This window comes from Semicossyphus pulcher, unplaced genomic scaffold (assembly GCF_022749685.1).
Source record: "Semicossyphus pulcher isolate SPU_LCO1_2020_fin unplaced genomic scaffold, fSemPul1.0.p SCAF_24, whole genome shotgun sequence".
Classification (NCBI taxonomy): domain Eukaryota; kingdom Metazoa; phylum Chordata; class Actinopteri; order Labriformes; family Labridae; genus Semicossyphus; species Semicossyphus pulcher.
In genome coordinates this window covers 998,876-1,011,893 of record NW_027211698.1, presented here as the reverse complement: position 1 = coordinate 1,011,893, position 13,018 = coordinate 998,876, and positions in this window count along the sequence as shown.

Below are 13,018 nucleotides of genomic sequence, written 5' to 3'. Positions count from 1 at the left end.
ACCTTTCTACCAGAACCAGCATTAACTTTTTCAGCAGTTTGAGCTACAGTAGCTCTTCTGTTGGATCTGACCACATGGGCCAGCCTTCACTCCCCACGCACATCAATGAGCCTTGGTCGCCCATGACCCTGTCGTCGGTTCATGGGTTTTCCTTCCTTGGACTACATTTGGTAGGTACTGACCACTGCAGACCGGGGACACCCCAGAAGAGCTGCAGTTTTGGAGATGCTCTGACCCAGTTGTCAAAGTCACTCACAACCTTGCACTTGCCCATTTTTCCTGCTTCCAATATGTTCACTTTGATGATGAAATGTTTACTTGCCTAACATATTCTACCCGCTGACAGGTGCCATTGTAACGACATAATCAATGTTATTCACGTCAATAACGTCACAACCGTACAATACCTTATGTGGCTTATGTTTGAAGGGGTATTGCTGTATACTTGACACACCTGCTGTTGATGAATGCAATGACCGAATGTCACTTGCCTATTTGTGCTACTATTAATCACGCCTGAGACGGAACCCCCTCACTCTCAGTCTTCATCCGCCCCGGTCTTCAGTGTTTTCTCCCAGATCAACCTTACAGAAGACATCCCCATCACATTCACTGGTCCCATCAACATACAGAAAACTGTCAACATATATAATTGCAGAACTTACATAACACATTTAAATGCATATTGTTGAGGCGTGGTCTTTGCTAGTGAAGTATTGATTAGCAGCAATTGTCTGCTATGTCAAGTCACAAGCATCAGACAGCTTTCTCCCCTCACAGGAACATAATACTAAATGGGAAACTGTGAATATTTCCAATTTACATGAACAAAATAGTAAACAAACATCAAATCAAAAACCTCTCAATGCTAATGCACTTCAGTGGTTAGGTGAAGCACATTAAACATATCAGGAATAATGGAAGCGTTAGTTTCCCGCTGGTTTCGTTGTTTTTGTTTGCACCCCTAATGCATTAATGCACATTTTATACATTTGAGATAAAAGATGGACTATTGATTTATACTTATAATCAGCCATATTTCTACACAGATTGCATAAATCATTACTTTTCATTTTACACACAGTGCAGTGTAATGATAAATCCATTAATCACTTCAAATAAATGGCGAGTATGAGGCTTTTTTTCTCTATAAAACTCCCACTCTATATTGTATTGTCCAGTAATGAGTTTTAATTCGCCGTGATAGCATCAAGTTCACGCTGTATCCTGCTGCAAGGCTATCACTATGGTAAATAGCCTGCGATAACCATCCTTATTATGTCTGATGCTGCCAAGTTGTCACCATCTATGAAATAACACCACTATTAGCAGCTAATGGTGAGCTCTACAAAAGACAGATTCCGAGTAAAGACACTATTAATCCTCCAGGGGTCAAATACAATAAGTGCTCGGTGTGTGTATGTGTGCAATGGTACAGTATGAGCAGGCATAATGGTACCATTTAATCACAATCGAGGTTAGCGGAGAGCCACAGAGAGTGTTGTGCTGAAGACGTTACATCAGTTTAAAAGATAAGCGTAGGCATAGATGGACTGTTAAGAAAGAGTGCGTAATTAGAGCTTGTTTTGGCAATTTATGACAGTAACATATCCTAGAGAAACTAGGATGCTTAGTAACTCATTGTCAAAACAGTGGATGATGTGAAGTACAATTGGTAAGCCATGGTGTAAGATTCCTACTGAAAACATGACATATTTACCCCGGCAGCAATCTTGGAAGCCATGGTCTTCCAACAGTCTAGCTCTGGGTGTGACGGCCACTATTTCGGGCATTCCGGTGTAGCCAGCGGTTAGTGATAAAGAACTTCCAACCAAGTCACTGAAAATCATGGGCCTTTTTCAGACGGGCCTTGCACGTTTTTCTGGCAAAATAGATTGTAAAAATGATACGTGGAGTTATACAGTACATATTGACATTAGCAATATTATTGTCTATATCTGTAGAAAATGTCAAAAGCATGAAAAAAAAAAAATATATATATTGCTTCTGGTATCCTTTTCAAATCAAGAGCCCAATCAGTTGTTTGGTAGATCACTTGTAAGGCTGCCTATTTGGGTCCCTGCATAATTTTCTTTAACAATAAAACATAGGCATAAGTCTCACGTTGGCCTTAGTACATTATGTTCATTTAGAAATAAGTTACGGGCGTTATTTCTTCTGGTGCAATCTCTCTATCCCTCTCAAGATGGTCTTACAGAGGATTGCGGTTTGCCCCTTTTGCTCTCCACAATAAGGTTGTCAAAATTTTCGAGACTTCTCAATACCGGGGGTCCGTTTCAGAAAGCGGGTTTAGTGAAAACCCAGAGATTGTTAGCCCTGAAATGTGGGAAACTCAGGCTTGCCGTTTCAGAAAGAGAGGTAACTTCAGCTCTGAGTTGGTTACTATGGTAACTGTGTGAGTCACCTTAACCTGGTCGGGAGCAGGTTTTCTTCAGGAAACACAGAGGTTCGCTCTGTCTCCTTCCTCTAGGCTATAACCCTCAAATTCCACAGGATCCATCTCCGTCGCACTCCTAGTGCGCCACGACCTCCGGAGTTGATCATGCCCTGTTGTTTGTGTGTTGCTCTGTTTAACATTGATGTTACCGCATGATTTCGCAATGACGAGCGTTGACGTAGTTCTCCCACGATCTTGTGATCTCGCGAATCCAACCAGACACGCTTCCTGTGGGCGAGGGCACCGTCTGACGGACCAGAAGACAGAACGCGTCGGACACGGATCCTGTGGGATCAAGTAAATGGTAAATGGACTGTACTTATAAAGGGCCACTCAAAGCTGCTTTTACACCCATTCACACACACATTCACACACTGATGGCAGAGGCTGCTATGTAAAGTCCAACTGTCAATCAGTTATCACATTATCACATTCATACCTGTTGGCTATGCCACCGGGAGCAATTTGGGGTTCAGTGTCTTGCCCAAGGACACTTGGACATGTAGCCTGAGGGAGCTGGGGATCGAACATCCGACCTTCTGATTGAAAGACAACCGACTCGACTACTGAGCCACAGCCGCCCCCTAAATTAATAGACCAAGTCAAACTTGCACGTTCACTCGAGCAGCAATTTCTTCCCACACCGCTTCTCTCTCTTTTGCAGTTGCAGCTGTGTTAGTTTATTTTTCTAAAAACATGCTCATATATTATTTTGAGTTTCACTGGTGCGAAGTAGGAGGACCTCTTTTTGTGCACCATTGCCATGGTGAATCATGATACTGGGGCTCCATTGATGCTGACTTTTCATAGACAGCGTGCACGCACATAGCTGCGGTTGAACCTCCTCAGGGAGACAGACAATAATTATGGGAAAATCCTGCTCGTTATGCCTTTCATTACTGTACACAGTATGTCGCATGAGGTGGTATTGTGTTAGGTTACTTTTTTCTGTAACTGAGTGCAGGAAACTTCTATATTTGTTGCCGTGGTATCGAAACAGGTATTGAGTATGTTTATATAATATTGATACTAGAATGGCATCAAAGTTTAATATTTTGGTATCGTGATAGCCCTACTCCACAATACTACTTGGACTACAAACGGAAACTGGAACACTTCCCATTCTGCATTTTTATGCTGAATCTATAAACAGAGACTACCTTAACATTAAACATGCGCCTTGTAAATTCCCAAAGCTTAAGTAAATATAAATTTATACAGCTTATATTTATCAGGATTTACTCAGTGGTTTAAAATATAATTCCCCTCATGCAAAAAAGTGATTTAAAGTATGCGGTACAAACCTTCCCCAGTGAAATGATCTTATGTTTAGCGCTAATGGGAGGGTAGCTGATTGTACTATAGCACACATGCTGCTTCGTTAATGCTAGGTGGTGACAGTGTTTGGCTTCATGCAGAGTTCTGAAAGTATTTTATCGGAGCAAAATATCACTAACAATCTACTGTGGAGATGTGAGACACTAATTACTAGTTCTAGGCCTCATTGTGCCATGACAGAGGTATTTTTTTAAAAGGACTGTCTGGTAGGAGAATTTGAAAACAGATTGTTTTATAACTTGTTTGTGCCGGTGCCCAGCAGGTTGGAGTTTTAGATAAAAAGTCTTTTGATTGAGGCAAAGCTGGTCTGGATGAAGGTTGTAATTAAAAGCTGAAAACAACACTTTATAAATGATGCAAACTAGCTTGTCAAGCTTGCTCAAACTTTTAGTGCTTCACAGATAAAGGAACAAGATGAACTGGCACAGAAGGAGTCGAACAGACAAAATACTCCAGGTGAGTGGAGACAATTAGATGTAGGTGAAGCACATTAGGGCAGGGCAGGTAAACACAGCAGGGCAGGAAGTGGAGGATCTGAAACACAGACACAAGGTGACAATGGATGCATGAGACCAATCTTCTCACTTTTATATATTGCTACTTTCTTTGTCTTGTCTCTCTGCAGGCCACAGAATGTGCCGAAATGAACGGTACTCACATATTGAGTCACTTCTTGTTTTCAGTTCCCACAAGGCTGCTCACAATGTGTGCGCCTCTCCACTATTTTGTAGCCATGTGTGGGTGGACGTTGGTGGCAACTCCAGTGTGCTTGTGGGAGATCCTTCGCTGAAGCGGCTCAGTCTCTGGAAAAGACAAAGACTTTAGAGATTGCATCAGCATTTCTAAGTCGCTGCATGTCTTTTCCTTTTCTTAGGCTACAACAACTATAATATAAGGCTCCCTCATCAATGTGTAGACTCACATTAGGAGTGTATGCCGTCTGGGGTTTCTTTGTCATTCCCTTGCTCCAGTTCTGTATTTTAGCGATCAAAATGGCCTTAAAAATGTATAATTCCTCAGGTGGACTACACCATAATTTTTGGAGCTATGGACCTCAACACCCTCCAGTGGCAGAGACATATGTAATGTTAGTTCTGCAGGTCAAGTAATCCGATTATAGTTACTCTTTCATAAAAAGTAATCCATTATTGAAAAATGTATTTCTGTAGTTTCCTTTCCTTTTGTCACCACAAAAAAACTAAATTCCAGAAACACTGTTCTGTTTCTCTCCTACTTTTTGGCAGGTAGCTGCGTACCAGCAGAAGGTAAACCTACACATGGTTAGCTAGCTAACTCAGCTAGCGAGAAGGCACTTTGTGGACATATTCCCATTACTTGTAAATTGAAATGTAAGTTGTGTCTGGAGGATAACTGCTTGTCAGCTGAGCTCTACTTTAAATGTGAAATAGCATCTATAAGCTAACCACAGCTCCGCAACGCTGGTGGGACTAAGAGCCCATGTTGTATTGTTTTCATGTAGACAGCTTTGCCTGATACTGTATGCCTCTGCCCAGTTCTAACAGTCAGATTGTTACCATAATAAAGAGTTGGAAGGTTATATTGCATCTGTCATTCCTGTTATCAAGCTGCAGAGTTACAGATTATGGGGCCTAAGCAATGACAGTGGAGTCAATACATTCAAAGGTAAACGTACAGAAGGCTACACGCCGTCTTGACAATATAATCAACATGCGTAAAGCAAAAGTACTTTAACGATTACATTTTCTCAATAGGTAACGTAGTAACGTAACAAGTTATTTTTAAAAGTTATGTAACCCTATTCTGTTTACCATCATGTTATTATGTCAATAGACTCAAATCACATTTTCATAATTGTGTCTTTCCTTGAAAAGTTTGATTAAATTTATGCAATAATGACATAATTAAAACAGTCAAAACAGTTAAAGTTTTAATCTCAAAGATCTCAGTTTCGTTCTCTTTGGCGGCACCTATGGCAATAAACGGTAATAGCTGGAGCACACCTCCCAGATGGCTCCGGTTGTAACTCTGCAGAGACCGAAAAAGCAGCCGCTTAGCTCCGCCTACCCTCTCTGGCAGACCAACCACTGCTGGCTGATGGAAAACGCGTCACTAACTGGGCGCTGCTTGTGATTTTTTCATGAAAGTCGGCAGAAGACACCCAGTCTGTAATACTGCAAATGCAAAGGCTTTCATCAGTGGGCCATAGGCTCGATCACCATTGTGCTACCTCATTCGCCGATAGAGAGTGATTCAACATACATTTATTTAAATGACTTTAACTTGTATTGGACTTGAGCTGGCCCAGTGTGGTCAGTAATGGCACGAGCCAACATATTTTGACATCTTGTTAATACAGAGCAGCATTAGCATTCGGTTCATGCTTCAGGTCACCAAATGCAAGTCCTTTTAGCTGTTAAAATGTGTTAGCTGCTAGCTAAAATGTTCCGTCTGCTGTTTAAAGCTGTTACCATGCAGTGGGTTTATCAAAGCTTTTTTTTACATTACAAAATGGCAAGGCTTTTAGGGGAAACTTTTATTGGGAAAGGAACCAAAACACTCTGTAGCGTTGAGGGGAAACTGCAGAGTCAGGTGAGGTTTCTTCAGTAGGCTATTTTCGGTATGAGAAGCTTCATACCTCCCATTAGACATTGTCATGTGAGTTTATTAATGCAGCTTTGATATTACTAATTTTTGTATCTGCCTTGTGGCAAGGGGTAAAAATAAAGTCATTATATTTGAAAAATCAAGAACTCAGCTTGAGAAGGGACAACTGAGTCTAATCACCACCTCTGCAAGTCCAAACAAACCCGGACAATTAATTCCTCCGCATTCCCGCAATGTTTGCATAACTAAAGCTCTAATCTTCAAAGTATGATTCCTCTGTTAGCGCAGGCATTGTTCTATTCACTTTGACAATAAAAGAATTCCCCTTTAAGGATTCAGCTCTGGTTCTCAGCGTGGTTAGCGGCTTGCTGTGCCTTTTTTTTACTAACACTGGCTCGTTTAATAGCAGCTGAATATGGCGCATGTTCTAAATAATGTGGCTCCAAATGCTCTGTAAAAGAGAACAGGCAGCCTGGGAGATGAATTGGCTCTTTGTAGACTGGTTCAACGATCACCCAAATGTTTTATTGAGTGAAATGTTTTGACCGATGATATATGAACCATAAATATGTATTGAACACATCGTTTGATGAATAGGTTAACAATGTTTTGACTCAGCTGAGGATTTTCTCTCTGCGTCGCACGATATCAGTGAGCAGGCACAATGGAGGGGAACAAATAAATTGGAAAAGCAGAATTAGAAGTGAATCTATTACTGTGCATCAATACAAAGTGATCTGAGGCTGTGGGTGTTTTTAAATGTCGAAAAAATAAAAAAGGTTTGTGCTGAGAAAACATTGGAGAGGTCAGAGCGGATGTTTGATTGTGTTTGGCCTGTATGCAGCATTTCGATTGGTCTGAAATTGGCCGGCAAATTAAATCAAACACCAACAGATTAAACATGGTTTTGGTTGAAGTAAACAGAGGAGAACAAATAGAGTACTCCCACATAAACAAAGTGAGCTCCTCTAGTTTTGTTAATGTGTTTGGCTCTTTTGCGAATGGATGCGAACGTCAGAATTTAAGTGATTCTAAAACCCCCAGCAATAAACTTACTGAACAAGTACAAACAATCTGTTTAAGTCTCGTAAAATAACGGGGACAAGGGTTGTGTTGGACTACGCATATGTATGCACATATGCCACATCGAGGGCCAGATGCATAAACCGTGTCAGACAGAAATATGGATTGTATTTGTCCGATTTCTACATCTATTTGTTCCTGTTCTTGGATTTAATCAACGGCATATAAATCTCTATGTATGCCTCTGATTGAAAAGAATACCAAAGAAGAGGGTGATTTTTCTGATTATCAGCATAGAGATGCACAGCTGTTCTATTCTTAGCACACAATATTGATGGAAAACTAGATGGAGCTGTGAAGCTTTCATCCACAATGATGCTGTTTTTCAATCATCTTCAAACGTAGACAAGTGGATCAAAAGTGTTACTTGTATTGGATAATATTGCTCATATTGAAGCATACTTCAATAGAATTGCTTCGTTACAAAAGATAAAAGATAAAATTACAAAAGACACAATTACAGGGACAATTGGGCTACTTCTAGAAAATCATGTGCGCAGTGTATAAACAATGTAATCTGATACATTGGCCTCTTTAAAACGTCGAAAAATGGCTCCTGATGGTAAGAATAGGTAGAAAAGTGTACTTTAAAGTCTTAAATATATACACTTTTAGCCCCTAATATCAGACACCTGATCCAACATGTCCCATAATGCTCAGTTGTTGCATCTTTAATGCCAACATTTTAATAGATGCTCCTTTTTCAGTTAGCATCTATTCGAAATGAGTCCAATCCAAATTCAAATATTGTTATTTAAGTTTCTGTAAAGTTTCCTGCCATTGGGTTTGAATTTGGCATTGTTAAGCTCAAAAATGTATGCAAAAATTACACAATTCATTTGACAACTCAACAATAGGAATAGTTACACAGCAGCAATTTGGCTACTTACACACAGCGTTAGCTTAATCAGCAGGCGATTATTGACGAAAGCAAGTGTTGAGTGTCGAACATGGTTGACAATTTTGCCAGCAGAAGTTTAGTGTGGGCCGTTGAGTTAAGTTCCACAGTAATATGAAACTAGCTTACGCTAAGGAGTGATCGTTTTGGAACACAAATCTACCGCTGCATGTGCTAACTGCTAACTATGCTATGGATTCTGACTCAGGCGACTCAAAATTAAAGGGCTAGACTACGCTGATTTTAAAAGTTGTGAAGATTATAAGGGGCTCTCAACTTTGATGTCATATAATGTATGTATTTTTACTATTTTAAGCCATTTAAGCATTTCCAGTGTCCCTTCAGGCATTTAGCCCAAACTGATATACCCAAAAAAGTGGGCTGCATCCCACATACCAGTGCCACCAATATACCAGTTTAATCATGTCGTCATGATCGCCAGTGCAGCCGCCATCCTCACAACTATCAACATTACCGTAGCCTGAGCTCAACTATCGCACCGCTAGCTAGCAGGAGTGCAAACTCAACATGGTGTAAAACAGATCTTGTGAGAAAAAGCTACACAGCTGCACAGAAACTGCAGGTGGTGGACTTTGCTGAAGGCAATGGAAAACGTCAGGCAGGAAGACAGGATTGGAATGAAAAAGCAATGAAAGCGTGTGAGCAAAAGAGTCAGGTGAGGCTAATTTCAGTTATTTGGACAGACTTTGAGTTGGTAAAACAAATATGTTTTTAATTTTTTAGTTATGAGAGGCAATGTTTTCTTCAAATGTTACACCCGACCAAGTTGGAAAGCACACCTTTTTTCCACTAGGAGACCTCCAAAACTCCTTAGACTTATATTCTAGAATTTACGATAATTCTGATACAATTCAGGGTAAAAAAAACTCCCTCCAGAACCATAGATGACATTCCACATCTGTTTCAGTCTCTCTGCACAACTTATGACGAGTTCTCAGACCTTTGTGTGTAAAAATGTCAGATGGTCCCTTTAAGAAGATCGTTTGATGCTTAGATCCAGTGTAGGATGCTTAAGGCAATGGTAGGGCGCACAGCAACAGGCACATGATCCTGATGACAAATTACTGTGAAGCACAGGCCAGCATGTGGCCCTCTCAGCTGCAGCTGCCATTACAAACTGGCAGCCTTTTAAAGCCTGCCAATGGCACTGACCTCATCCTGCTAAGTGAAAGACTCACCCTTTCCTGTCTTTCAAAAAAACATCAAAATCTACATTTTAAATACAAAAGCAGCTTCTTTCTGATCCTTGTAATGCTTTGTTTAAGTTCCTAGTAAACCAGAGGACCTTCAAAAGTTACAATGAAACATGTTACCATGAAAGTGACTCGACCTAAAGAGCCATGAGGCAACCATTGAAAATAACACAACCTCCAAACATGAGTGAATCAGTACTTTGCTATGGGATGTCACACATTAGGGTTAAAGGTGAATATTTGTCAGATTAACCTTTCTGGATGGCACCATGGCAATATTACAGAACTGTACATTTAAGGTCACTGCAGAGCAGCTGCACAGTTAGGTATTGTAAAAGGGAAATGGGCTTTTCAGGGTTTTCTTTTAGCACAACCTAATCATACTGAATAACATTATCTAAAGTCCTTCTCATACACTGGTAGTTATAACAATGAAGTGCAAACCAGAGTGTACCAGTACGGAAGCTGTTATGATATTGCTCACTTCACCTTTGCTGAGGTGAGCGTGGAAATAAAATTGATGTCACTGCTGCACTAGTCTCTGTAAGTGGTGCTGTTTTCATTGTGTTCTAAGTAGGGCTGTCAATCGATTAAAATATTTAATCGCGATTAATCACATGGTTGTCCATAGTTAACTTGTTAGTAATCGCAAATTAATTGCACATTTTTTACCTGTTGTAAATGTAAGTTAAAGAGATATTTAAAAAAAAAATGTTTATCCTCTAATCAACATGAGGATGAACAAATATGCATCCTTTATGCAAATGTATGTTTATTATTACTGCAACATTCCAAAACAACAACAAATACTGTCCAGAATATTCTACAGAATAACCTCAAAGGTACTGCATGCTCAAAAAATATGCTGAAAGCAGAACATGGCAAACATTGCATATATCAATGATTTGTGTGAGAAGCACATCACATGTAGACTTACTCAGTCTGGATGACTTTCTAGACGCTTATTTCTTCCTTCCACAGGTTAATTGTACTCTCTGCTTCACCTTAATTCACGTTTTCTGTCTGCTGTGTTGATCAGCAGTCTGTTTAATTAAGTCACAAAAGTTTAATATTTTCTCTCGCAATTCAGTTCTCACAGCACGTGAGCCGCGTGTACACGAGGGACGTTATTAATGACGCAGCGATCAAAACGATCGACTGTTACCGAATGACATCTGCACCTTTTCTAAGCTTTATATACAGCGACAATCAATGCATTTACAATAGGGACACACAGAGATACACAGTAGGAATGTTTACATTGCGTTACAGAACTGCATATGATTGTGAGCGTCCTGATGTCCTGTGACTCCTGTCACTGTTTCAGTGCTCTTCCTCAATACGGAGAGCGGGCGAAGAATCGGCAAAATGTATGTAGTGGAAACACTGCCGGTGGTAACTCAGTTCACATCGACAGTAAAAACAAATAACCTTTGTCTTGTTCAGAGAACCATCTAGCAGGGCTTTGAGGCTGAATTTGTCATTTAGAAGACCCTTTTCTTTTTCTATTTCTGCTCACTGAGGTTTGTTTCTGCATTTCTGCATGTTTCAACATTGCAGCTGCATCGCTTCCCGATTTCTCAAACTACAAGGCGGGCGGAGGGTCATAATACTAGAGCCCGCGTGCGTTAATCGTGCGTAAAAAAAAATTAGTGGCGTTAAAGGGAATGTGTGTTAACGCGTTAACTTTGACAGCCCTAGTACTAAGTAAAAGTAAGTAAGAGAAAAGAAGTGGCCATTAAGTGACCATTGCTACCTTCATACTATCTGTCCTTTGCAACTGCTCTCCCCTGTGTTGCACTGGTCTAATCTCGCCTCCCATATTCTTTGGGACTGTTGTGTACCTTTAATTTCGCCTTCTCTTGCATATCATCTGCAAGTAAGACAAAGAAAAGTGTTAATGCTTTAAACTTACCAGACCAACTTCAATACTTCAATAATTTACTTATTAAGAATTTTTTTAAAATGTTAAAAAAAAACTTACATTTTGCAACTAGAGTATAAAGTCAAAGTTGTAAGAGTGTCCAAAGTAAAGGTTTTTTTTAATACCTGGCAGTGATGCTTCTTTTCTTTAATTTATTCTCAATATTTTAACTCTTTATTCTTTAATTTAAAAAATTCCTTTCTTATGACCACCACTTACACTCGTCTGTATTAACATCTAGAACAAAAGTATTGTACGACCTGTCACACCATATGTATTAAAGGACAGGAAATCTGAAAACTACGGAAGCCCTTAGCAGACATGCATCCATTTTATTTACTCTGTTTTGATAACAAGTCATTTGCTTGATTGTTTTCTCGAGATTTTGCTTCAGCACCGTAATATCAGATAATCATGACTTGTATCCCGAGAGTTGCAAAAGCACAAAACGAACATAGAAATAGGAAAACTATCCCGTTATCATGGGAGCGCTGTTATCTCGAGATAATGAGATAAATGAATCTGTTATAATGGGAGAACCAGCTTTCCAATCCTGAGATAACGAGTAAAGCAACTGTAAATTACTAGTTATCACGGGAAAAGAGAGTAAATAAAATGTATTAGTGCATATCTGCTTAGGGCTTCCATAGAAAACAACATATAAAATGGCTAAAGAGAAAATCACGACTCTGTTAAATGTAATGGTGCAAAGCAGCACAGTATTTATTTATGCAACATGTCCTGTACTGTAATGACAGTACACAGAGGCTACTGAGGCTCAAACACAGTGGAAATGTCATGCAGAGCAGGAATGTTGCGTGGGCGTACTTTGAATTTCAATTAAGTTTGGCAGTCATTTGGTTAAAGTTGGTGTCACCTATTCCAAATGGCAATTTTGAAGGGAAACTTTTTAAATGAAATTCACTTGTTCAACTTTGCTTGTTTATTGAATAATAATAACAGTGGTCCTTTTGATTCTTTTAACACAGACACTTTTTTTAACTGGATGTTTTAAAGAGAATGGACCAATTAAGACTATTCCAGTCTGGTAATGTAGTATCTTTCTATACTGCTTTTCCTGAACATGCAAACTACGGTGGCCATGAGAGCCAAACACGCAACATACACGCAAATAAAATTGACTTTCACCAATTTTACCAACAAATATCAGCAAGTGCAGAAATATGAAAAGCACAACCAAGATTTGAGCAAGGAACCTCTGGTATAGTTTTGTTACCAGAGGGCAACATGCATTTGATTCAAATCAGTTGATTGATTTCAGTCTCAGTAGACCCTGTGTGCACAGAGCAAAGAGAGAGGCAGTGTAACATCAGTACCTCATCTTTTATTTAACATATTGACAAGCAACCAATACATTTTCAGATTGCATTCCTATGTTTCTGCTTATTACTAAGATAACAGCAAGACATCATTTTCACTAAAAAAAGGGAGCCCCACAGGGAACAGTTTTTGGACCCTTTAAATTCACCCTGTAATTGAAGGTATAAGCAAACCTG